General features: G+C 37.1%; 1 protein-coding gene across 3 annotated transcripts in view; it reads right to left on the bottom strand.

Moving 5' to 3' along the window:
* Lmpt (four and a half LIM domains protein limpet) overlaps window positions 1-24,236 on the bottom strand; it is a 202,754-nt gene that overhangs the window by 87,112 nt on the left and 91,406 nt on the right. The gene's annotated exons all lie outside the window — the stretch shown is intronic.

The raw sequence follows: 24,236 nt of genomic DNA, 5'->3' as shown, positions 1-24,236 counted from the left end.
CAAAGGTTATGAGTTTCAAATCTCATTCCGATAACAAATGACGTGTAATGTAAAAGTAACTAAAAATTTACCGCAGAAATCAAAGACTCCAATATGAATTTAAAACCGCGACAGGCGTTCTATTACGTACGTTCCCGACTGGTGGCAAATTCGAACTAGAATTCAATAGAATGAAACATAAACAGGAAAAATATATAATGGTATAAATCGTCGAGTGGCCCGTGTTGAGTCGACGAGAGCAAAACATGAGGGTTACAAGAATAATTGTTTCATGATAGGACATAACCTTTCATTAGTTTTTTCAAATACGGTCCTACGTCATTATGTTTATTTCGATTTAGAAGTGATAGGGGTTTTGAGTTCACACGGATATGCGACTACTTTTGCCATGCCCCATGTCTCAAGGTGGGTGATGGCATTCATGCTCTAATCTTCATGGGCTCAAGTAAATGAACACCACGTGGCTCGCGAACACATCAACCCTTTTACAGCGATAAATCTTTATACGTTGATTTAGAAAAATGAGCCTAGATTGTAAGAGCGTATTTATATTATTTTTTACAAAAATAACATATTGAGATAAATTTTTTTTTGTTTTATGATTGAAATATTACTGGTGGCCCGGAGGCATTTCCAGTTTCACCAGGACATGTGGGCAAGCAAAGGCTCAGCCAGGAGGGGTGGGATTTGCTAACAACTGCCCGAGCGCCTCCAGAGGAGACCTAACAACTCAAGAGCAATTGCTTCGCGAATGAATCTACTACCCAATCGCGGACCAACAGAGAAGACTCGGAATCGCGACCCACTGAGAAGATCCGGCGAGAAACTCAGCGGGCTGATGCATGGGTTAGGTTGCACGTCGACCTCTTTGTCGAGTTCGACGAGTACGGTTACCGGGGTTCCTAAGCCTACTCCTAGTGTTAGCGCTGAAGACGTCTAATGCAAAGGTTATTGGATCTGATGGATCCGTAAGGACGTGTCTAGGGCGTCGACGGTAACTGGCTCCTATATTTTTTTAGTCAAAACTAGACGATTAGTACAATATTCAAATGTAGACAAATAAAACCTTATTTGTCCGTGACGAATAACGGACATATAATACAAATAACTATAAAGGATTTCAAAGATCGGAAATTATTCAATGACATATTCAATAAACACGAGATTAAAACGTTAAAGTAACAGGACTCTCAGAAACCGTAGAAGATACTAAAATTATTACATTTTCTGGAAAAGAGTGTAGCATAACCATATTCAGTTTTTATCCTGCAAAAATGACATGTAATCCATTGTATTACCATTAAAAATTGAACGCAGCCAAAACTGCAGGGTCCAGCTAGTGTACACAAAATGGGAACAACAGAATCAACTGAAATCGAACGTAGTAAGCGGTGTAATATTTCAAGGTCACACAAAATAAATCATTCAAATATACTCAACATTTTAGTAATAGGACCGAATTTTTTAAATCTTGATCTTACAAATACTGTTTGTTTCCACGAGCAATTCCGTCTTTACCATAAGGGCACACGGGGCCCGTGCCCAGGGCCCCCATTCTCAGGGGGGCCCTAAGGACCGACAATTTCTCTCACACATTTATTCTCAAAACATTTTTGTCGGGCGCATTACACTTTTTTCACAAATCAGTAATTTTATCAGAAGGTATTTACAAGGCATATACTACGCCATTATATCGATGACTGCGCCTATTCCTACTGTACTAATTAATAATATTTCCGAACGCATCTAAAAACCAGCAGCATTTTAATATCATTAATGACATATTATATGATACTTTATTTGATTACCTACCTATAATAAATTTTCATACTCAGTAAAAAAATGTTATTATAATTCGCTTTTTTTACTTTCCAAAAGGGTCTCAAATTCTTGTGTGCCCAAGGGCCCCAGCCTAATTTAAGACGTCCCTGTCCACGAGGTCGTTGACCTAATTTTTATTTATTAACTTAACTATCACAATTATCAGTGTTTATTAGTAAATAAAAGCGATGTTTTCATTGAAGGCGATACTATCATCTCCACTGACATCGAGCGCATATCACCATTATAAATGTACAGTATAATAAGATCGCAGTTCAAGTACTCATTCATCAGGAAGTGTCTAATTTAAACAATTCCCCGACCTTCTCCATTGTCTCACATCCAAAATAAGGACAGTCGCACGCTTATCGCTTCACATATTTCGTAAACTGGTTTAATAGATATAGCGTATATGGGCTTTAATAATTCTAATGAAGCTTTGTATGGATTAAATGCGCCTTGAGTATGTTGAAAGGTTATTGCGTGTTCACATCAAAAATGAATTTACGATACAAATTAGATGTACTGTTTGCCGTCAAGACCAGCTATACTATATATATAATATATTTTATTATTTATTATATATTATTATATATATATTATTAAATATATAATAGTATATTATATTTTTACTGGTGGTAGGACCTCTTGTGAGTCCGCACGGAGAGGTACCACCACCCTTCCTATTTCTGTCGTGAAGCAGTAATGCGTTTCGGGTTGAAGGGTGGGACAGCCGTTGTAACTATACTGAGACCTTAGAACTTAAATCTCAAGGTGGATGGCGCATTTACGTTGTAGATGTCTATGGGCTCCAGTGACTACTTAACACCAGGTGGGCTGTGAGCTCGTCCACCCATCTAAGCAATAAATAAATATAAAATTACAAAGAAAGACTTATAAAACTGATGGCAAATTATATTTATTGATGTTAGCAAATAGTTTGAGCCCTTGACCGGCTTGACCTAATGAGAGTTGGTGAACGTAAGAAATATCAGTTATCAAGCCCTTTCAATGTTGTGACTCATTCATACCATTAACGAATACTAGATAATATTAAACTTAAGATATATTCTAGAACGGTCATTTGCTTTGCTAGAGACCTGTTTATTGGTGGCGGCCTTTTGGGAAAACGTCGTGTTTGCTTTTAATGGTGATTCGTCTGTAGTTTAGTTTTTTAATATTGATTTAGAACGGAGCGATTCATTTTAGGAATTGTAAGTAATGTTTGTTGGATCGAGATCTTTCGCTCGTGTCTTTAAAATTCGGCTATAGTAAATTGTTTTTTACCCTATTAAATTACTTTTGTATTGAAATTTATTGTTAGTTGTGTACCTAGTTTATTATTTTGTTTCATAATTTTATGGATGATAAACTTCAGTATATTATTGGATGGAATACCAATGTCATATAATAATATAAGACGTCAAATTAACACATTACAAATGACACGTCGCCGCGTCGTTATTATGTTGGCAACACATAACGGAGCTTGTTTAAAATTCGAACATGAAAGAATATAATGTGATTTCTGATGAAATATAACGTTAGGAGTTATAATATTAAATTCCAAGTAAAAAAGTGATACATTAACAGTGTACCCTGCTATTCTGTCCACATAAGTACGGAGTTCCCACTATCACTTATCACTATTGGTTGGTTGTGAAAAAATGTGATTTTAGTCCAACATATTCGGCTCCTGCTATCTTATCGAGATTGAATATACCTACATACAGCGGCTTTTATAGCTTTGCTTTTTTTTACGAAAAATAATAATTGGTAAACACTAAATATCGATAAATTTTAATATTGATGAATAGTTTGCTGATTTTTGAACTGGTGTACTTTCCGATGGTCACTGGCAAAAACACCTCGGCAGTCCGCGGTGGAATATGCACTATGGTCGAGTACAGCGTTAGCGATGCTCGTACACCCACCCTCGTGAAGAAAGACGTGGTAGTCACGACCATGACATGGTAGAGGTGATCACGGACCTCGCCAAAGTTCTCCTCCCATTGCTTACGGAGGTAGCTCATTCTATATTTAATGTTTCGGAAATTCGAGGCGACGTGTATTTTTGTCCTGAAGGACGCGCTCATAGCCGGCATTAAGACCTCTCAGGGCATATGATCTTCAGTTCTGAGCATATCGTGTTCAAGCTAGCATTACTAACTTTCGTTCACTTCGCATTCATAATATGGCGGCCATCTTTCTTACATGAAAAACTTTACCGATCAACGGTATTTCATAACCTCAAAAAACTCTTAACAATATTTATCGATCCGTCAACAATCTCCGCAGATCCTGTTCCCGTCAATCGAAATAATGTTAGTCTCTGTTTAATTTTAGCGTTGCAGCTGACTGTTGCAATTCGTTATAAATCACATTTCATTCTTTACATCATTAAACGTATATGCCGACTTTTAAAAGTTATCTGCAACAGTTTTATAAATTTACGTGATACAAACTGCATTTTAATGTAAACTCTCTTTATACTTTTGTAACAGCTGCTCGAAGTCTGTATTTCTGTTTAGATCCGGAATACGAAACGAGCTAATCAATCTGAGAGATCGAAGAATAAGATTGATCTGAATAATAGTACTGTCATAACATTTGGCTGTTTGATGTTTGATCTGCGTGCAAAGGAACGCTGTAAATTTATAGATACACAATGTAAGCATTTCATAACGCGAGAAAAATATTTGATAAAGCTTTGTCCTTTCATAACTTAATGGGAGAATTTAAGAACACTGACTTCCTTCAAATTTTTTTATTCTGAATTCAAGCATTCAAATCTGCTACTAGTGAAAGAAAGTGTCTGGCGTTATAATAGGTACGTTCAAATTTATCGTTTCCTGTATTCGCAACAACAAAGAGGGCTGCTGTAATTTAAACTATTGACGTCTTTCCAATGAACGTGTCGAAATTTCATTCATAATTTTAAAATAAGCTGTGTAAATAAATACGATTTAGAAAATTTAGAAAGCGAATTTTAAAATTTTATAAGTTATATTCCAGTGACAGGTACGCGATAAAACACATTCCTTTATAACTTATGAAGGTTTTATGCTTAATTTGAAAATGAATGCTAGTCACTGTCAACTAATTAATCATTCTATGCATAGGTGATTCTATGTAGCCGTAAAGGGACTTTTTGGCGGGAACGCGAGGAGTGAAGTTGTGTGATTTCTTTTATTTTGTCTATTTAGTGTTTCTTCGGGTTTAAATGTGTAATAATGGTGGTTTATTAACTGTTTAATATCTGTGAAAGTGCACAAATGTGGGAAAATGAAATAAAGCCGCTGGACGTAACTTCTCGGGATCCTCCAAAAAGTCCACTGAAAAAATCTTAGTAAATGACCACCATTTTACTGAGATTATATTTCATCCCGTATCATCTCATTTAATTTCATCCCAGTTGATTAATGGCTCAAATTAATCATCTTCATTTCATTTCACTTCATAATATCATTTTTCATAAAAATATGAATATAAATTAAAATAAGACATGACTTAAAGGCCTCAGTTACCAGGTCATAAAATCCCTTAAAAAAAATGTAACCGTAAAGATTTTTCGTCAGCTGTCAAATCTCCCGCCAAATTTAGTGTAACTAAAGCAGATAACCTAAAAGGTTAATATAATCCTATTTATTCGAAATCAATCTCAATTTTATGCTTGTGTATTTATGTAAATTGTAAAAATCAATTTTTTTTTGCATCGAGCGTTTCAAGTGTTAAGACTGATTTCCGAACGTATTTTTATATTTGAAGCATCTACAGTAGGTCAAGACGTTCTAAGCGATCGTTTGTTATGTAAGGTTTCTAACTGCAATAAAACTAGGTCGTAACCTGTAATAATGCTAGCGTTGACATGCACCGTAAAATATAACAGGAACAATCCTAAAACTTTAAAATAGCACGTAGTTTTTTTTGTGGCTTTTAAAAATTGAAAATTCGAAAATACGTTATTATCACGTGTTTACTAACAATGGATATCAGATCATTGGAATTACTTTTAAATGCATAGTCAAATTAACTCGATGCCGTAGTAAATAATACGTGAAAAGAAACAAAACAAAAATTATAATATATAAAACTACACAGGTCATGTCAATGGGTCAGTATTTACGCTTAATACGATCTCTCTCAGAAAATCTTAAAATAGACAATAACGAATATATTTTCTATACTAATATTATAAAGAGGAAAGATTTGTTTGTTTGTTTGTTTCGAATAGGCTCTGAAACTACTGGACCGATTTGAAAAATTCTTTTTCCATTAGAAGCCGACATTGTCCCTGATGAACATAGGCTACTTTTTAAAAAAAATTTTTTTTTTTTTTTTTTGGTTTCATGTGTGTTTTAATGTTTCCGAAGCGAAGCGAGGGCGGTCGCTAGTTTTAAATATAAATAAACGGTGTGTGTGTTCATTTTTTATTTATTTTCAAATAAAGATATGAGATAATTTAAAGTTATTATTGAACACACTGACATAAAGAGGTATTCAATGAAACCCAAATGTTATTCTAAAATATTTACAAACAACACATCCTATCTTAACCTCGAAAGTGTTTGTAGTAGACAGTAGTACTAAGGGAGACTTCTAACGTGTTATTGTGTTGGACGGTGGATGGAATATGTCAATTTTGTAAATAGTACATAGTATATGTACATAGTTACAGATAAACAAGTATTTCGATATGTCGAATAAAATTTTGAAGTTATACTTCTTTAGGCGCGTTATGAAAAATTGATGAGAGTGAAATTTTACGATGCGCGCGCACCGTGACACAAAATTAACAGAATGAAGTTGCTTACTAAATCGCTCATTACAATACGACCGACGCCGCGACGTAACTTGGCGAGTCTGAATATAGCCGCAGGTGAACTTTCCGAACCGTACCGAGAATTACCGAATTTATACGATGTCAAGAAAAGGGATGTCCAATATGCATGTGTGAGGATGTTGTTTAATCGATTTTTTTCAAATTGATTAAAATTTAAATAAAAAAAAAATACATTTAATAAAAATAAAGTATAACTTCTTACGCGCGTACATAAGTATACGCACCCTTTTTTTTTAGTCTTATATATAAAGTACCTTAATGTGTGTAACTTAAATACTTACGTCTACAAAAGGCCATCACAAATTTGCGTGTGACCTCAGTACTCTGTATGTACGTTTCCGCCGATTGACAACGATGCTACGTTACAAGGTTAAGTGACTGCAAGAGTTTGCTCGGCATCACAATTCATAAACAAAAGAATGAATGAATGTAACTATTTTTGAAGTTTTTATAAATATTTGCGGAGTCGAGTGAGACGCAAGACGGATTCGATTGAGTTAAAATTTTGTTGAGAAATCGTTCTAATTATAGACGTGTGCCGTTCCATTAGACTTGTTTATTTATGTTTATCTTTAATCTTTTTTTATTTTAAAGTATTGTTTTTTTTTGGTTTCGTAAAAAAAATATTGGCTTTGTCGGCAGAAGTATACGGCCCACCGGGAGTTGAATGGTCACTATTGCTCACAGACGTCAACAATGTAAGAAGACACTTTTCCAAACCTCAAGATGGATATATCATAGCGTTCCCAGTGAGAAAAAAGCCTTTTAAGTTACAGGCACTTTATCGGCTATTGCTAACAATCATTCGTAAGATGAGATTCCGTTAGGATAATGGGTTACTTATTATTTATTTATTTATTCATTTATTTATTTATTTAGGCGCATATTCACTCGCTTTAAGGTAACGAGAATAATTTTTCTCGGGAATCGTAATTTTTTTGCATATACTCGAAGTAACTAATAAGTAGGTGTATCTAAAATTTCATGATGATCGATAAGTAGTTAAAATTCGAAAGAGTAACAAAAAAACAAACTTACTTTTGCATTTGTAGTATTAAGTATGGATTGATCTTATAGTTACATTGTAAATCGAAGATATGCCTCATAAAAGCGTCTAGACTGTTTAACTGCAGGCCGCTGGGTCTCTTTAGATAATTTACAACAATTTACATAATTCACACTGAGATAAGTGTACGCTTGTACGATTGTACGATGGTACGCTCGCCCTAATTGAAGAGAGACGTCGAAAGAAAGCTCAAGGCATAGACACGAACAAACTGAATGTATTGTCTGCCAATATTCAGGCCAGCTGCAGACGAGATCATAACTCTCATCTTCGTAACATTTGTGAAGAGGTCGAAAAACATGCTATGAAGCATGAATCTAGAGATCTCTACCACAAAATACGGTTCATTACCAAATCACTGCCATCTAAGACCTGGGCTATTGTAAATGATAAAAACGAACTGATAACAGAGTTGGATCAAATCTCTGAAACATGGAAGAGTTACTGTCAATCGTTATTCCAGGATCCACAGTCACGGCAATTTACAAGTACAGATCCAAACGATGAGGACTTGGAGCCAAGCATTCTCCTGTCTGAGGTTAGGGCTGCTATAAAACACCTCAAAAACAGGAAAGCGACTGGTAGAGATGCAATTCCTATTGAAACAATAAAAGCCTTAGGAGAACGCGGTGACCACATATTTCATAAGATATGCAACAGGGTATGGCAGATGGGAGTTTGGCCGTCGGAATGGACACATACCGTGTTTACTCCCCTGCATAAAAAGGGCTCTACGAAGAAATGTAACAACTATCGTCTAATTGCTCTTACATCACATTCTAGCAAAATTATGTTACATATTCTGAATGAGCGATTAAAAACCTATCTGTCCAAAGAGATTGCTCCGGAACAGGCCGGTTTCGTGAGGGGGAAAGGCACTCGGGAACAAATTTTCATCGTACGTCAGATAATTGAGAAAGCAAGAGAATTCAACAGGCCGACATACATTTGTTTTGTTGACTTCTCCAAAGCGTTTGACTCGGTGAAATGGCCTGTTTTGTGGAAGACCTTACTGGATCTGGGGACACCGAAACATCTTGTGCACCTACTGAGACGCTTATATGAGAATGGTACGGCCTCGGTGCGCGCGGATGACGTTCTCTCTGATAACTTCCATCCAAGTGCTGGGGTTCGCCAAGGTTGCATTGTATCGCCGCTCTTATTTAATGCGTACACAGAAATCATAATGCGCATCACTTTGGAGAACTGGACAGATGGTGTAGCAATTGGGGGGTATAGGATTGCAAACTTGCGATACGCGGATGATACCACCTTGTTTGCAACTGATGCGCAATGCTTGGGGGAGTTACTGTCGAGGATGGAACGTGTGAGCCTTGAGTTTGGATTAAAGATTAACCGCAGTAAGACCAAGGTGATGATTGTCGATCGCGCTATGAATAACTCGCCGGACGTGACTCAAATAGCGGGTTGCGACGTGGTCCAGTCCTACATATACCTTGGGGCGTTAATCTCAAATAATGGCGGATGCATGGACGAAATCAGAAGGCGCATGGCTGTCACGAGGTCGGCGATGGACGGGCTGAGGAAAGTATGGAGAAATAGAAATATAACCAAAACCACAAAGATCAGGCTCGTTAGAACACTAATATTCTCTATATTTCTATACGCTGCTGAGACGTGGACTGTGCGAGACGTGGAAAGGAAGAAAATAGACGCTCTGGAAATGTGGTGCTGGAGAAGAATGCTTGGAGTTTCGTGGACCGACTTTCGTACAAATGTCTCGATACTTCAGGAACTCGGCATCAAGCAGCGTCTATTTGGTATAGTACAGTCTCGAATGGTGAATTTCTTCGGACACGTTTCGCGACGAGATGGTCGGTCCATAGAACGCCTCGTTGTACAGGGAAGCGTTGATGGTACAAGACCGCGCGGGAGGCCACCAATGCGGTGGACCGACCAAATTAAAACTGCAGTGGGAGGTCCCTTAAATGAGTGCAGTAGAATGGCTTCGAGCAGGGAGAGATGGCGCGACATCGTGAGACGCATCAAGTCTGCCCCTTCCAACACTACATGACGATCACGACCACTCTGTCAAGAGTGACACGACTGAGAAGAAGAAGTGAGAAAACGAACTCAAGGTCTATTTGATATTAAGCGATTACCGTAGGCCATAAACACCATGATGTTAGTTCCGACATTCACCAGAAATGAAGTTCAAGTCTCAACGAAACTGATTACCCTTCAAACCACGATTCCTTCACCGCAGAAATATGCAGCATGGTATTACGAACCCATGAGAGTTTATAAAACATTTCTTCTTCTTGTCTATATCCCACTATGTGGGGTCGGCGCAGTAAGTTCTCTTTTCCATTCAGGCGTACCACACTCTCTCGCCATCTCTGGACTGACAGCTTTCTCGCATCTTCTCTTTCATAAGGTCTTTTTAGGACGCCCCATATTACCGTCTAGTTTCATATAACACACGCTACCATCAATATTAGTGTGAGATTCAGAGGTTCAGAAGTTTTGCTGGAATATAAAATAGAGATGTTCCTAAATCTTACTGCGATAAAGTCGGGGTGGCTTAAACATACAGTCCGTTTAAGAACCGAATTGACTTATGACCTAGTTAACAAATTCGTAAATTTAAAATTTAGATCTAATATACAATTTTAAGTATGGAGCTTTAGAGGTCGTTTACCGCAACGAGGATTCTCTCTTCAAAAACAAATTAACTGTTTACCCTCTATAAATAAGCATTACGAAGTTTCAATTACAATATTGTGAATGCTTCACTAATTACCAGGAGCACTCTTCCACCGAACCGTTACGATAACATTATTTAACTCTTATCACTTATCCGTTTTTACGATGTTTCCTGTTATCTGCACTTGATAAATTATCACATGGGCGCCGTAACGTGGGTCGCCCGCGCTTTACCACTTCGGTTCTAATTTCCCGATGCATAATTGTTTTACACTTATCGTTTCATCGGGTATCTGTAGGGGAAATGTTTTTAATTGCACACGTCGTCAATTAATTGTCGTTGGTCGAAATCGTTCAGCCGACGACGGCCCATCTGGAGATATGGGGACGGAACCTCGATGGTATTAAATAGAAAACAACGCTCAAAGGCATGATTGGTTTGCGGTAGAAATAGAAAAAAAAACATGTGTGCAATTCAAACGTGGTAGAAGTGAAACCTTAAAAAATTTTGACTTCAAAATAATAAGACGAATGTAAATTTTCGGGAAGATGATAATTGTAGGTTTTAGTAATGATCATAGTAATAAAAAGTTTGATAATTATTTTACATTTTATTCGTATATATTACATAGATTTATTCAGAATGTTAAGTACGAATATTAGGTACGAAGCAGACCACAAAGAGAACCATGAATATAAGAAAGACTATATAATGCTTCCTATCTCATTTTCTCTCACGTTAAATCTTATGAATTTATTTGTCTGTCTCTTTTTACTGTCGCTTTTTCGTTTCATCGACTTTCGAATACTAAAGAAGTTTTCACTTCAAAAAATCTACACCTGATGAGCAAGGTAGTCAGGTCAGGTCAAGGTCAGTTAGTCTAGCACCCCCAATCTATTTGTACGCGAAATCGCGAAACAGCGTATAAACAATAGTATTTATTATAGTCGATATAGCTCTACTCCGATAGTGTCATTCACAATGATAAAAAGTATCCTATGTGTTAGTTAATCTAGGTCATAAACTGGCTTTGGGCGAAATTTTGACTAATTAAAACTCATCTAAATAAACAACATTTGTCATATTTTATTTTTTATTGCTTAGATGGGTGGACGAGCTCACAGCCCACCTGGTGTTAAGTGGTTACTGGAGCCCATAGACATTTACAACGTAAATGCACCACCCACCTAGAGATATAACTTGTAAGGTCTCAGTATAGTTACAACGGCTGCCCCACCCTTCAAGCCGAAACGCATTACTGCTTCACGGCAGAAATAGGCAGGGCGGTGGTACCTACCCGCGCGTACTCACATGAGGTCCTACCACCAGTAAGTATTGTTATGTAATATAGACATGAATATAAGCTACAAATTGTTTCATAGAAATACTGCACTGAAAGAACTGATCACGAATGGAATCTTCGATAATTTTAGAACTAGCCATTTGCTGTAGGTTTAATTACAAAAGTATAGCCATCATAACTAATGAGCGCCGAGTGCTGCCAAAATCATCGGAAACTTCACCATCTGTTCTGTTACGACTCAGTTTTAATGAAAAGTAATAATTAAAAACGATCAAAGGCCGAAAAGCGTTTGAATAACCAACTTTATTTACATACATTAATATTTGGCACTGGATTTTATTAGCGGCTTGTGTCGGAAAATGGTTTTATTTATCTGTGCATTACCCACTCCCACTCGGAAGCTAAGGCACTTCGCAGATAACTTCCTGTCTATTCGTTGATTTTATTCTAAATTTAAAATTTTCGATCACAAGTAATTTGCTATTGATTTTTCAAGTTTTTTTTGTGAAAGACCGCGTGTGAAGGCTTATTGGAGGTTTTTGACTATTAGTGATTTTAATGTTATTTTATCATATTCATTATCTATTATTCTGGAAAGTAAATTTTTTGACATCGGACCCTCCTGCTTGCGTCGTTTTCCTCATTACTGAAGGTCGTGACTCCCCTGATGTGTCAAATCTCGTGACATCGGATAAATAACATATTTTTGGTAATTAACAAATAAACAAAATGTTAATTTGATTTTCAGTTATATTTATTTTCATTTTGATTGTATCGATTTGCACTATTTTCAACATAAATATACTATGATATTTGCACAGCTGTGAGTCTTCAATATAAAATGCTCGAATCAAGATGTAGGTTACCCTTTTAAAATGGGGTGACAATATCTTTGGGTAGTTTATGAATATTTAATGTCGCTCAAACATCATAATACGGCTTTATTCATAAAGTTTAGAGTAAATGGCAAGTATTCACATTAAACTTATACAATAATAACTCTTAATTTAAAAATCTTTCATATGAAATTAATTATTTGCCGTTATGGGTGAAATAAATGAAAAAAATAAAAAGAAAAAGAAAATTTATAAGCAGCAAAATAAACTTTATTATACATAAAAAAAAACGTATATATGTTTGTATGTATGTTTGATTGTTTTTCTATTGCCATTTAGCTAGAACTTCAAGTTAAAATAACGAATATCCTACTTTTGAAAACGAAATGTGTTGTTGCTTTATGAAAAGAAAGGCAAGGGTCCTATTAAAAAAAAAATCTTACGCGCCCTGCCGCGATACTGTACTATTATTATCTTATACGCTATCACGACATTCCTTACAATGAGCAATTAAGCAGAAATGTGCTTAAAACAGCCAGGATCAAAAAAAAACATCATCACAACATGGTCACCCTACAATAAATTTTGTTAGAAGCCGCAACATATCCAACCGTTCAGCGCTGCTGTGTGTTGTCACCTTGAAGTCTCCGCGTTACGATTTATCACACGCTTAATCATATTTCACGTCTATATTATTTTTTCAAGTATTTCTATATAAAAATAAACAGCTGTTATGTTGCCGATGTTTGTATGTCATTTTTATATGAGCACACGCATGATGAAAACTGGAAAGCTTCGGAAATGTCAGAGATTAACTCCTACTATAATTTCATTGTAAATCGTAGGTAATTTTATAAGCGAGTATAAGCAAACCCGGCTTTGTTGGCGGTTTTAATTTGATCAGATCACTACTAAGCTTCATCGACCAGGTCACCGTTAGGCCAGTCTAAATATTTCCTGAAAATTTCATGGGAATCGGTTCAGTCGTTTCGAAGTCAAAGGCATATATGTATGTACATACAACTACGTGACTTTTATTTATATATTAATACGTGAAGCAAAAACTTTGTACCCCTTTTTACGAAAGTTGCACGAACGGAGGAGTATGAAATTACCTAACTTGTAGAGAATATAGAGAAGAAGTGCAGAATGCTAATTATTTTTTCCAATAATGCATAAAAATACATTAAATCAATAAAAAAAGAATTACACACACTACCATGTATTTGACAAACACATATATAAACATATAGGTACTCTTTGTTTACTATCAATTGTCAAAATTTTATAATATTTTTTGTCTTTAATATTATTATTTATCTATTGTGCAGTTTTGGCGAAATATGTAATTATATTATCGAATTATAATAGTGTTTGACAATATAACCATAATAATGTTCAAACTTATAATTTCAATTAATTATAGTCGAATTTCGACTACTGCGGGATCACTAGATTTATAGACAAATCAAATCGTATACTTAGAGCTAAACGGTCGCCTGCGCACCTGTTTGCGTACGTTAGTCACTGATTAGGCTCGGCTATTTTTGACATTAGGTCATTTACACTCCAGCGGCGCTCAGAAAAAAGTTCACGTGAATTCGGGACATTATTTTGTATTTGAAAGTTACTTTTTAGTTTCGTAGATTTTTTGTTTTTAAGATGGATGGACGAGTTCAGGGCTCGCCTGAGCCCATAGACATCAACAACGTAAGTGCCGTCGCCCACCTTACGACATGAGTTCTAAGGTCTCCGTTTTTAATGTACAACAGCTGCCTCAACCTTCAGACCGAAACGCATTACTGCTTCACAGCAGAAATTGGCAGGGTGGTGGTACCTACCCGCCCGGACTCATAAGACGTCCTACCAGTAATTACGCAAATTATTATTTTTGCCGGTTTGATTTTTATTACACGCTGTTATTCCTTTACCGTGAAAGTCATTCGTGGACATTTGTTAAGTACGTATTTCGTAAGAAAAATTGGTACATGCCTGCGGGATTCGAACACTGGCACTGTCGCATTACTTATGTACCGGGCACCTTTAGGCCACGATGACTTCATTAGTTTACAGAGCTGTAGTTATGCATGACTGCCCTTGATTTAAAACATTATATCGCAAACAATAGTAGTCTTAAGTTGTGTTTAAAATTTCATTAATACAGCACCACAAAATAAGGCTAATTTTCGGCATAGGTCCAAGTTTGCTTCATTATTCGTTTGCAACAATATTTGACATTCCACGGCGACGAAGATTTATGTTAACTCAGAAATAGCTTCAACGAAATTGTAAGACTTCCGTAGATATTTATACACTTCATTAAAAATAAACTTGGCAGTAACTAATTCCTAATTAATAAATTGTTTTCTGAGCATCATTATTGGTTAACGAAGTAAGTTTAAATGTATTTATGTGTGTAAATAAACAGTATTTATTGACGAATACTGCCGATCTCATAGTTGGGTCGATAATGTTAGTCAAAGCTACAGGCTATCCTTACGAAATATGTTCCAATATATATATATATATATAAATGAATTGCTGTTCGTTAGTCTCGCTAAAACTCGAGAACGGCTGGACCGATTTGGCTAATTTTGGTCTTGACTTATTTGTGAAAGTCCAGAGAAGGTTTAAAAGGTAGATAATTAAGAAAACGCTCGGAATGAAATAAAAATAACAATTTTGTTTTCCCTTTGATGTGGCCCCCGTCAGACGGATTCCTTGTGTTTGTTTTAAGTTTATTTTATACAAAAGTTTAGGTCTTTTATTTATCGATTGAGGCACTACGAAGTTTTCTGGGTCAGCTAGTATTATTTAAAGGGCAATTTTATCAAAAGGCAGCGTTGCGGAAGGAAAAGAGTTCGCGGCCTACTTAGGTGGATCAACAAAAATTACTTTGGAAAAAGCACAGAAAGATATCATTAAAAAATTGTTTTCTTACTTACTAATGTCACTGTAACTTAATAACGATCATCAGATATAATAATACATTAGGTTTTTAAGGCATGCATATCATACCATCGCGTCGGACTCGCTAAGTCCAAATAGTTTAATTCATACTCGTCAAAATGTCCCTTTGAAGTCGAAGGCACACGAATAAACTAAGTGACATTTACAAAAAAAATATAGCACCTCAAAATTTTTCTTTGCACGCAAACGCTTTCGGCTCGTTATGTACTTAAATATTTTCGTTTTATTTCGGCCAAGTGCGTATCCAGCCCACGTTTCCTTTAACACTTTTCTGGCTCTTTGATGTACGTAACGTTATGACCAACACACATATATATATAAAATTTCAGCAACAAGTACCTACTGGATACGCACGTTCCCGCCGGAAGAGATAAAAATCTATTTACGAGCTTTTGATTAGTGATAAAATTCGAACGTTGTAACGTTACGATAATGAAAATGCAACGTTTTATTGTTGAAGTTGAATGATCGCTTTACTTTAGTGCGTTATGTTTTAATGAAATGATTTTTTTTTTCTGCGTTAACGAAGCTATGGTACGTCTGTTGTTAGCGGTGATTGCAATCCATAAATGCCACAGCGCCGGCTATCATTTTGGGCGTAATTCGAAAACTCATTTGCATAGAAAAAACGTCTATGATCGCCCTTCCCCCAGGCTAGAGCCCCGTGAGCTCACCTACTCGCTCGGTTGCGCTGGCATAGCCTCTCAAGGCTACCAACTTAGGTTGAAAAAAATAGCCCTTCTAACTTAGGATACGTAGTTAGTTCGCGACATTTATATTTTGCGTTTGTAAGTATGACCGAAACAAATCAATTTGCGTAATTACATTTCTGGGGCAAAGCATATGCATTCCGGCTTGACGGATGGTATAGCTATTACACAATACAGTGGTTAAAGGCATTTGCTTTGGGATATCTGTGGACCCCCAGTAGTGTTGAAGTTTGAAGTCTTCGTGGCCTAAAGGATAAGACGTCCGGTGCATTCGAGCGATGCACCGGTGTTCGAATCCCGCTGGCGGGTACCAATTTTTCTAATGAAATATGTACTCAGCAAATGTTCACGATTGACTTCCACGGTGAAGGAATACATCGTGCAATAAAAATCAAACCCGCAAAATTATAATTTGCGTAATTACTGGTGGTAGGACCTCTTGTGAGTCCGCACGGGTAGGTACCACCGCCCCGCCTATTTCTGCCGTGAAGCAGTAATGCGTTTCGGTTTGAAGGGTGGGGCAGCCGTTGTGACTATACTGAGACCTTAGAACTATATCTCAAGGTGTGTGGCGCATTTACGTTGTAGATGTCTATGGGCTCCAGTAACCACTTAACACCAGGTGGGCTAGGAGCTCGTCCCCACATCTAAGCAATAAAAAATAAATAAATAAAAAACTTAAGCATGGACCGCCCTCCGAAAAAATATATCCAGTATTTAATGTCGCAATGAACTAATCCGTCTCCATGATAAGTCCTACTCTGTTGAAACGCCTTATATATGCTTATAAATATTATATGCTTAGAAATAGGGATAAATGTGGTGTGAAGATGAATATATAATTTAATACCGAAGCACGTCTCCCTAAAACCTAAAACATAAAAAGATTCACGCATTTTCATCGCATATCAAACCGCTATAAAGTGCCATTAACGACCTATGACATATAAAAAACAATCGTAAAATATAAAGCCGGTATCGTAACATAAATTTTATGTCCGGGGCATAGGGTCGAAGGTGCGGCTAGCCTTGACCCAGAATTATGCAAATAAAATGAACAGTGCATTCACTCTGCTTTACTTTTATTGCTACGTTATTATAATAAAGATATTTGTGGGAATAAAATCTACCTCTGGAACGCAGATTCGGCATTATCTTAACAAAAACGATTCAAATGATAGTATTAAAGAAAATCTTTCAAAAACGTTGAAAAACATTACACATTATAATATTATCACATATCTTCAATATGAATGACTTTAAGTGGTTTTCGTAGATAAGCACATACCTACATCCCTTGAGAAATTTTTGACGCAATATATATTTTTTTTCGTGTTCATTATATTCCCAAGAGGATTTCTGCAAGTGAATGAAAATTATAAAATCGTAAATCCTTTACAACAAATAAAAAAAAAGTCGTATTATTCAAAAAAAAGTGATTGCTTTGCACCTATGAATGGATTATCGCAAACAAACTAATGGAATTAAACTAAAATCCTGTCATTTGTTAGCAGCAAGGTCGGTTTTTGGGAAAATTTAATTATGTAATTGATAATAACAGATGCTTTTATTTATGAAGTTACCATATTATTTCTACTACACAAGTGTTCAAATTCAGACAGAGCTTCTTCTGATCAACTACTTATGTACATAACACATGTTACGTCATAAAATACATTTACGGGAAGATGTAATGAAATCGTTAATTAAAAATCAACCCAAAATATCAAATAGTTATACATAATTTGGGTATTAACTGGAAATGTTCCGAGAGATGAGACTGTGTCGGTGTTCGAATCTCGCTTGCAAGAAAAGACAAGGCAAAGGAATCGTATAATATAATAAATAAATAATAAATGCTATAATAAAAATTAAACCCATAAAAAATATGATTTGCCTAACCACTCCTGGTAGGACGTATTGTGAGTCCCCACGGGTAGGTACCACATATTTCTGCAATGAAGCAAAAATGCATTTCGGTTTGAAGGGTAGGGCAGTCGCTGTAGTGAAAAAACCTGAGACTTAGAACTAGCGGGATTCATTCATTCGGTATTGGACTATAGACTCCGGAACAATTTTTTTTTTTTTTTTATTGCCCTTGTAGGCAGACGAGTATACGGCCCACCTGATGGTGAGTGGTTACCGTCGCCCATAGACTTCAGCAATGCCAGGGGCAGAGCCAAGACGCTGCCTACCGTTAAGTGCTCTCCACAAACCTCATTTGGAGAAGGACATGTCATAGCGCTCTGAAAACACCGCGGAGGGAGCTCATTCCATAGCTGGATGGTACGTGGCAAAAAAGATCTCTGAAAACGCACTGTGGATGAACGCAGTGGCTCCAGGTAGTATGGATGAGCTCTACTCCGGCGGCGGGCGGTGCGATGGTGCGAGATTATATAACGCCAGGGGTCCGCGAACTGGGTTACACGTCTATACAACAACAATTTAGAAAAATATATAGGAGGTTCATTCTAATAGAACACATCATCACACTGCATTATATTTAGAATGAACCGACCACAGCTAAGATTTTTAAACAAAGGCCAACTAATTACATGCGTCACGGGTATTGATTGATTTAACGTCAGTCAGAACTGTCAAACTTAATAACAGTAATTTGATCTTTTAGAGTATAACAAAGTCGAGCTGATGGACAACGTACAGACGCGTAGATCTTGTTATCTTAATGGTGTATTTCGTATACCGTGTTATATTAAGAAGATTTACATTTATATGTTTAATATCATCAAATACTGTGTGTATGTTTGTATGTCATTAGCGATTTATAACTCTCAGACACAGCCCACTGAGTTTCTCGCCGGATCTTCTCAGTGGGTCGCGTTTCCGATCCGGTGGTAGATTCTGCGAAGCACGGCTCTTGCTAGGGTTCGTGTTAGCAACGTCATCAGGTTTGAGCCCCGTGAGCTCACCTACAAAAGTTAGGGTTACGCTGAAATAGCCTCTCAAGGCTCTCAGCTTAGGTAGGAAAAAAAAAAAAAAGCGATTTATTTTTTCTGTTATAATAATAACGATAATTGAGCACCCAGAGCTTTAACATGTTCGACTCCATGACAGACACCATATTTCCACAGCATACTTTCCCCTTTTTTTCCCCTACCTATGCTGATTGGCTTGAGAGGCTATATCAGCGTTACCCTAGCGTGTAGGTGAGCTCTCGGGGCTCAAGCCGGCGGTATTGCTAACACTGGCCCTAGCAAGAGCAGTGCTTCACAGAATCTACCATCGGATCGTAAACGCGACCCACTGAGAAGCTAGGGCCCTTTCCCATAGAGCCGCAGCTATATATCAAGGACCAAAAATCGTTGTAATGTTTTTTCACAAAATTATCAAGAAATAATTTAAAAAATAATGGGCGACTTATGGAAACAGCGACTGCTCATTGTTTTCCGAGAAATGTGAAATAAAATTGCAGACACGCGTTGTCTAGTCTCACGTTCAGCGTGTTAATATATAAATTAGTTGATTAGCACGAGTGTGTAACAAAACCCTGATATTTTTTTTTTGCTCAACTATTAATACGTTACAAGGGGTAGGGCAGCCCTGTGGCTGAAACCATCGAAATCCACGATAAGTGTATTCGAAACTTTATATATATCTAATAAATACTAGAAACGAGCTGTGAGTTCTTAATAATCCGAATTAAGCGTTAAAAAAAATTCGTTGCAACAAAATCATTCCGACCACCTTACATGAAATTGTTCAGGCTAATTAAGTTTCTACGTCTGTAAATATAAAGCACATAGTCCGTTGTACCGCGGACATTACTTATGCTAATCAGTTAACTGTTAAAGGCTTTTAAAGTTGTACATAGGTTCTAAAACGGTTTTCGTCCATTGTGCTGTCAAATTAAATGTAGTTTAGCGTAGGTGTCGGCGAACGTTTGTAGAAAAGTCGGTGACGTCGTACCGCGATGTTAATGATTCGTCTTTGCAAAAAATATTATAATTTAACGAGGAGACGCACTCTCGATCTATTGTTCCTGCATAAGCTTGTTAACGGAGAATATGATGCCTTTGATCTTTCTTTTTTCCTACCTATGCTGATAGCCTTGAGAGGCTATTTCAGCTTCGCCCTAACGTTAGTAGGTGAGCTCGCGGGGCTCAACCGGAGAGTTGTTAACACTGACCCTAGCAAGAGCAGTGCTTCGCAGAATCTACCACCGGATCGGAAACGCGACCCACTGAGAAGATCCGGCGAGAAACTCAGTGGGCTGTGTCTATGGGTTAGTTCGCTCGTCGAACCCTTCGTCGCAAGCGACGGGTTCGACGAGGACGGTGACCGGTGCTTGTGGTGCCTAAAAGCACCGTTAATGGATCAGGAGGATCCGTAATGACGTGCTTTGGGCGACGTCGACGGTTTACCATTCGGTCTACTGGGTCGGGTATGTAATTTCCAGCGGCTACGATGAGAGGGTTCTCATGTCGTGCCGCCTTCTCAAAATGGCGCAGCGATGCCGACTGTAGATACTTAGCCTTTGATCTCTTATCTCTTTTGAACTTTAACGTGCCGCTGACGTCGACAAGGGCTTCGAAGTTGATGGTGTTCAGGGTTCCCAGATACTACACAAACCTTGGTAAGAGCGCGCCTCTCAGCAGACTAGTTGGGGAATTAAATAATTTGCATAACAAGTATTCTCTTGACGTTTTTGCTGGCACTGTTGACAGTTTTAGACGAGAAGTCTACAGCCTTGCTCAATGAGTTTTTCAATGAAGTAATAGCGTATTTGGTAGTAAATGTGTAATAATGTAAGGTCTTCATGTAATGTTATATATAGATTTTTTTGGTGTTTTATTTATTTATATAATGAACCGCTTTTTTTTATGCATACAGTCGGTACCTGTAATTGTGTTAGCATTTAGTGTGAAATCAATGTATATGATACCTGTAATGTTCTGTGCTGATGTATAAAATGTTGGTACCCATTAAATAAAATAAAATAACATAAAGATCTTAAAGCTGAAAACAAAAAAAAAATGCTGACATCCATGGGCGACGGTAACCATTCACCATCAGATGGGCCGTATGCTCGTCACCCTGCAAAGGCAATAAAAAAATTATTACACCTTTTTTATGATAGGAGGATTAATGGTGGCCCGGAGGCCTTGCCAGTTTCACCAGGACAAGTGGGCGAGCAAAGCCTCAGTCAGGAGGGGTGGGATTTGCTAACAGCTGCCCGAGCACCTCCAAAGGAGACCTAACAACTCAAGAGCAGCTGCTTCGCGAATGAATCTACTACCGGATCGGAATCGCGACCCGCTGGGAAGATCCGGTGAGAAACTCAGCGAGCTGATAAATGGGTTAGGTTGCACGTCGAACTCTTTGTCGAGTTCTACGAGTACGGTTACCGGGGTCCCTAAGCCGGCTCCTAGTGTTAGAGCTGAAGGCGTCAATAATTACACCTCTGCAAACTGGAACGCAGGTAAAACCGCGAGGCATTTCCAGTCAACAATAAGTAGGTACATATAGTTAGTCATGAACTAGCACCATAAAGAACAGAAGAATGCTTTCGCCGACAATATTCATAATAATTTGAAAACGTAAACATTTACCGGCGCCAGCCGTGTTTCGTAAACAAATATGTAATTTATAGAACATTTTCTTTAGTATATTAAGTTAATAAACATCAATGGTTTGGTCCGCTATGTATAAGAATATTCGGTTTATAACTTTATCACACATTTAAAAAAAAACACATCTGGTGTAGAATAGAAGTCTAATTTTTTTATTAATTTTTTTATTGCTTAGTTGGATGGACGAGCTCACAGCCCACCTGATGTTAAGTGGTTACTGGAGCCCATAGACATCTACAACGTAAATGCGCCACCCATCTTGAGATATAAGTTCTAAGGTCTCAGTATAGTTACAACGGCTACCCCATCCTTCGAACCGAAACGCATTACTGCTTCACGGCGGAAATAGGCAGGGCGGTGGTACCTACCCGTGCGGACTCCCAAGAGGTCCTACCACCAGTGATTACGCAAATTATAATTTTGCGGGTTTGATTTTTATTACACGATGTTATTCCTTCACCGTGGAAAACAATCGTGAACAATTGTTGAGCACGTATTTCATTAGCAAAATTGGTACCCGCTTGCGGGATTCGAACACTGGTGCATCGCTATATACGAATGCACCAGACGTTTTGTCCTTTAGGCCACGACGACTTCGAAAAGAGAAAAGTCTTAGAAAGAGTCTTCGAGTCTTAGAAAAAAACGTAAATGTTACCTAGATAATATGATTTTTTGGCTTCCGAATGCAACCAAAATAAACGGTCCACCTCATATTAAGTGATTGCAGTAGATCATGACATCAGCAAATACCGGAGCTACAGTCAAGTAGTTTCTTTTTTCCTACCTATGCTGATAGCCTTGAGAGGCTATTTTAGCTTCACCCTAACATGTAGCTGAGCTCACGGGGCTCAAACCGGAAATATGGTAACACTGGCCGTAGCAAGAGCAGTGCTTCGCAGAATCTACCTCCAGATCGGAAACGCGACCCACTGAGAAGATCCGGCGAGAAACTCAGTGGGCTGTGTCTATGGGTTAATTCGCTCGTCAAGCCCTTCGTCGCAAGCGACGGGTTCGACGAGGACGGTGATCGGTGCTTGTGGTACCTAAAAGCACCGTCAAGTAGCTGTCCATCGTTGGTGATGCATTTGTATAGGGACACCTTCTAGCGTTCAGGAAATACCGAAGGACACAATATGACGTCAAAAACTCATTTGGTTTGCTAATATGTAATAAATAATACTAAGAGGAATAAAATAATCTCATTAATTTACTTCACTACTGCAGCTTTTAAATCTTACTATTCATTTCTAATTTGGTAGAGAATTTTGGCCACGTCTTTAAGATTAGTTAAATTAGCGGTAGTGTTCCGATATAATAAAATATTGCGTGTAACACCCACAACTCAATTTGAGTTAATTTTTAAACACACGACCCACATGAACATGAATCGTATTTATGTAAGTTCGTGCGTAAAACGGAAACGTTTATCAGGTAAGTTTGAAATTATTTTATTTCGCTTTTATGAATATAAATGGAAGATTTTTGTCGAAGATATTTTTCGTTGTTCATAGGCGCAATAGCCACTATTAGCAATAATTAAATGATATATTATAGTTTAGTTTATTCTATTTTATTATTTATTTATTATTAGCAAGATGAAACTGTTATTCTACCATATTTAATATTTAGTAGACACTGTTTTGATGTGAAAATGTTCAGAATATGTTTAATGTTTATATTATTGTTTAAAAACACAAATGACTATATAAATAATTAAATTTTATTAAGTATAAATATTATGTTATAATTAACATTAATAATTTAATTAAGTATTGTGATTGTTATGCAAATCATGTTGTTAGCGCCATCTATTATTAGGCTGGATAATAACAATGTTAGTTTATATTAATTTATGTACAATAAATTAATGTCAGTCATGTAAAAATCACTAAAATATATTATTGTGAATATTAAGTCATATGTTGTGAATTGTTTCGCAGTATTATAATAGATCTTATGTGTGAAAACCTTGGAATAACACCGACATACACGTGGACGTTACTGACAGTATATATTGCGTGCCCGACACAAACGTATGCATTATACTTCATCGAGATTACATTCAATGGAAGCCATTTTCTATTTTTGACGGTGGATAATGCATGAAATCTGAGCAGGGAAAATAATAATAGTTAATTTACAATTTACACATTTACAGTTTTGTGAATATTTGTCGTAAATATTGCCTGCTTCCCATGGCACTATCACGCCATGGCATTGTTTTGCGACAGCAAACATTTTTTATTATATCGTCAACCAAAATTGCCACAAAAACTTAAATTTTCATGAAATTTCACCATTTTGAATTTTGTGAAGTGTTTCGAATAATAATAATTACGTTCTAAACTAAAGCAGTTTCAACTAAATACTCGAAATATGTTTGTTTTGTAAATGAATTGTTTCATTGTGCAATTCGCTCTGATGCCAA

The sequence above is a fragment of the Bombyx mandarina genome, chromosome 22 (genome assembly GCF_030267445.1).
Source record: "Bombyx mandarina strain Sakado chromosome 22, ASM3026744v2".
Taxonomy (NCBI): domain Eukaryota; kingdom Metazoa; phylum Arthropoda; class Insecta; order Lepidoptera; family Bombycidae; genus Bombyx; species Bombyx mandarina.
Note: the sequence above shows the minus strand (reverse complement) of the source record. Positions and strands in the feature narration are given on the sequence as shown.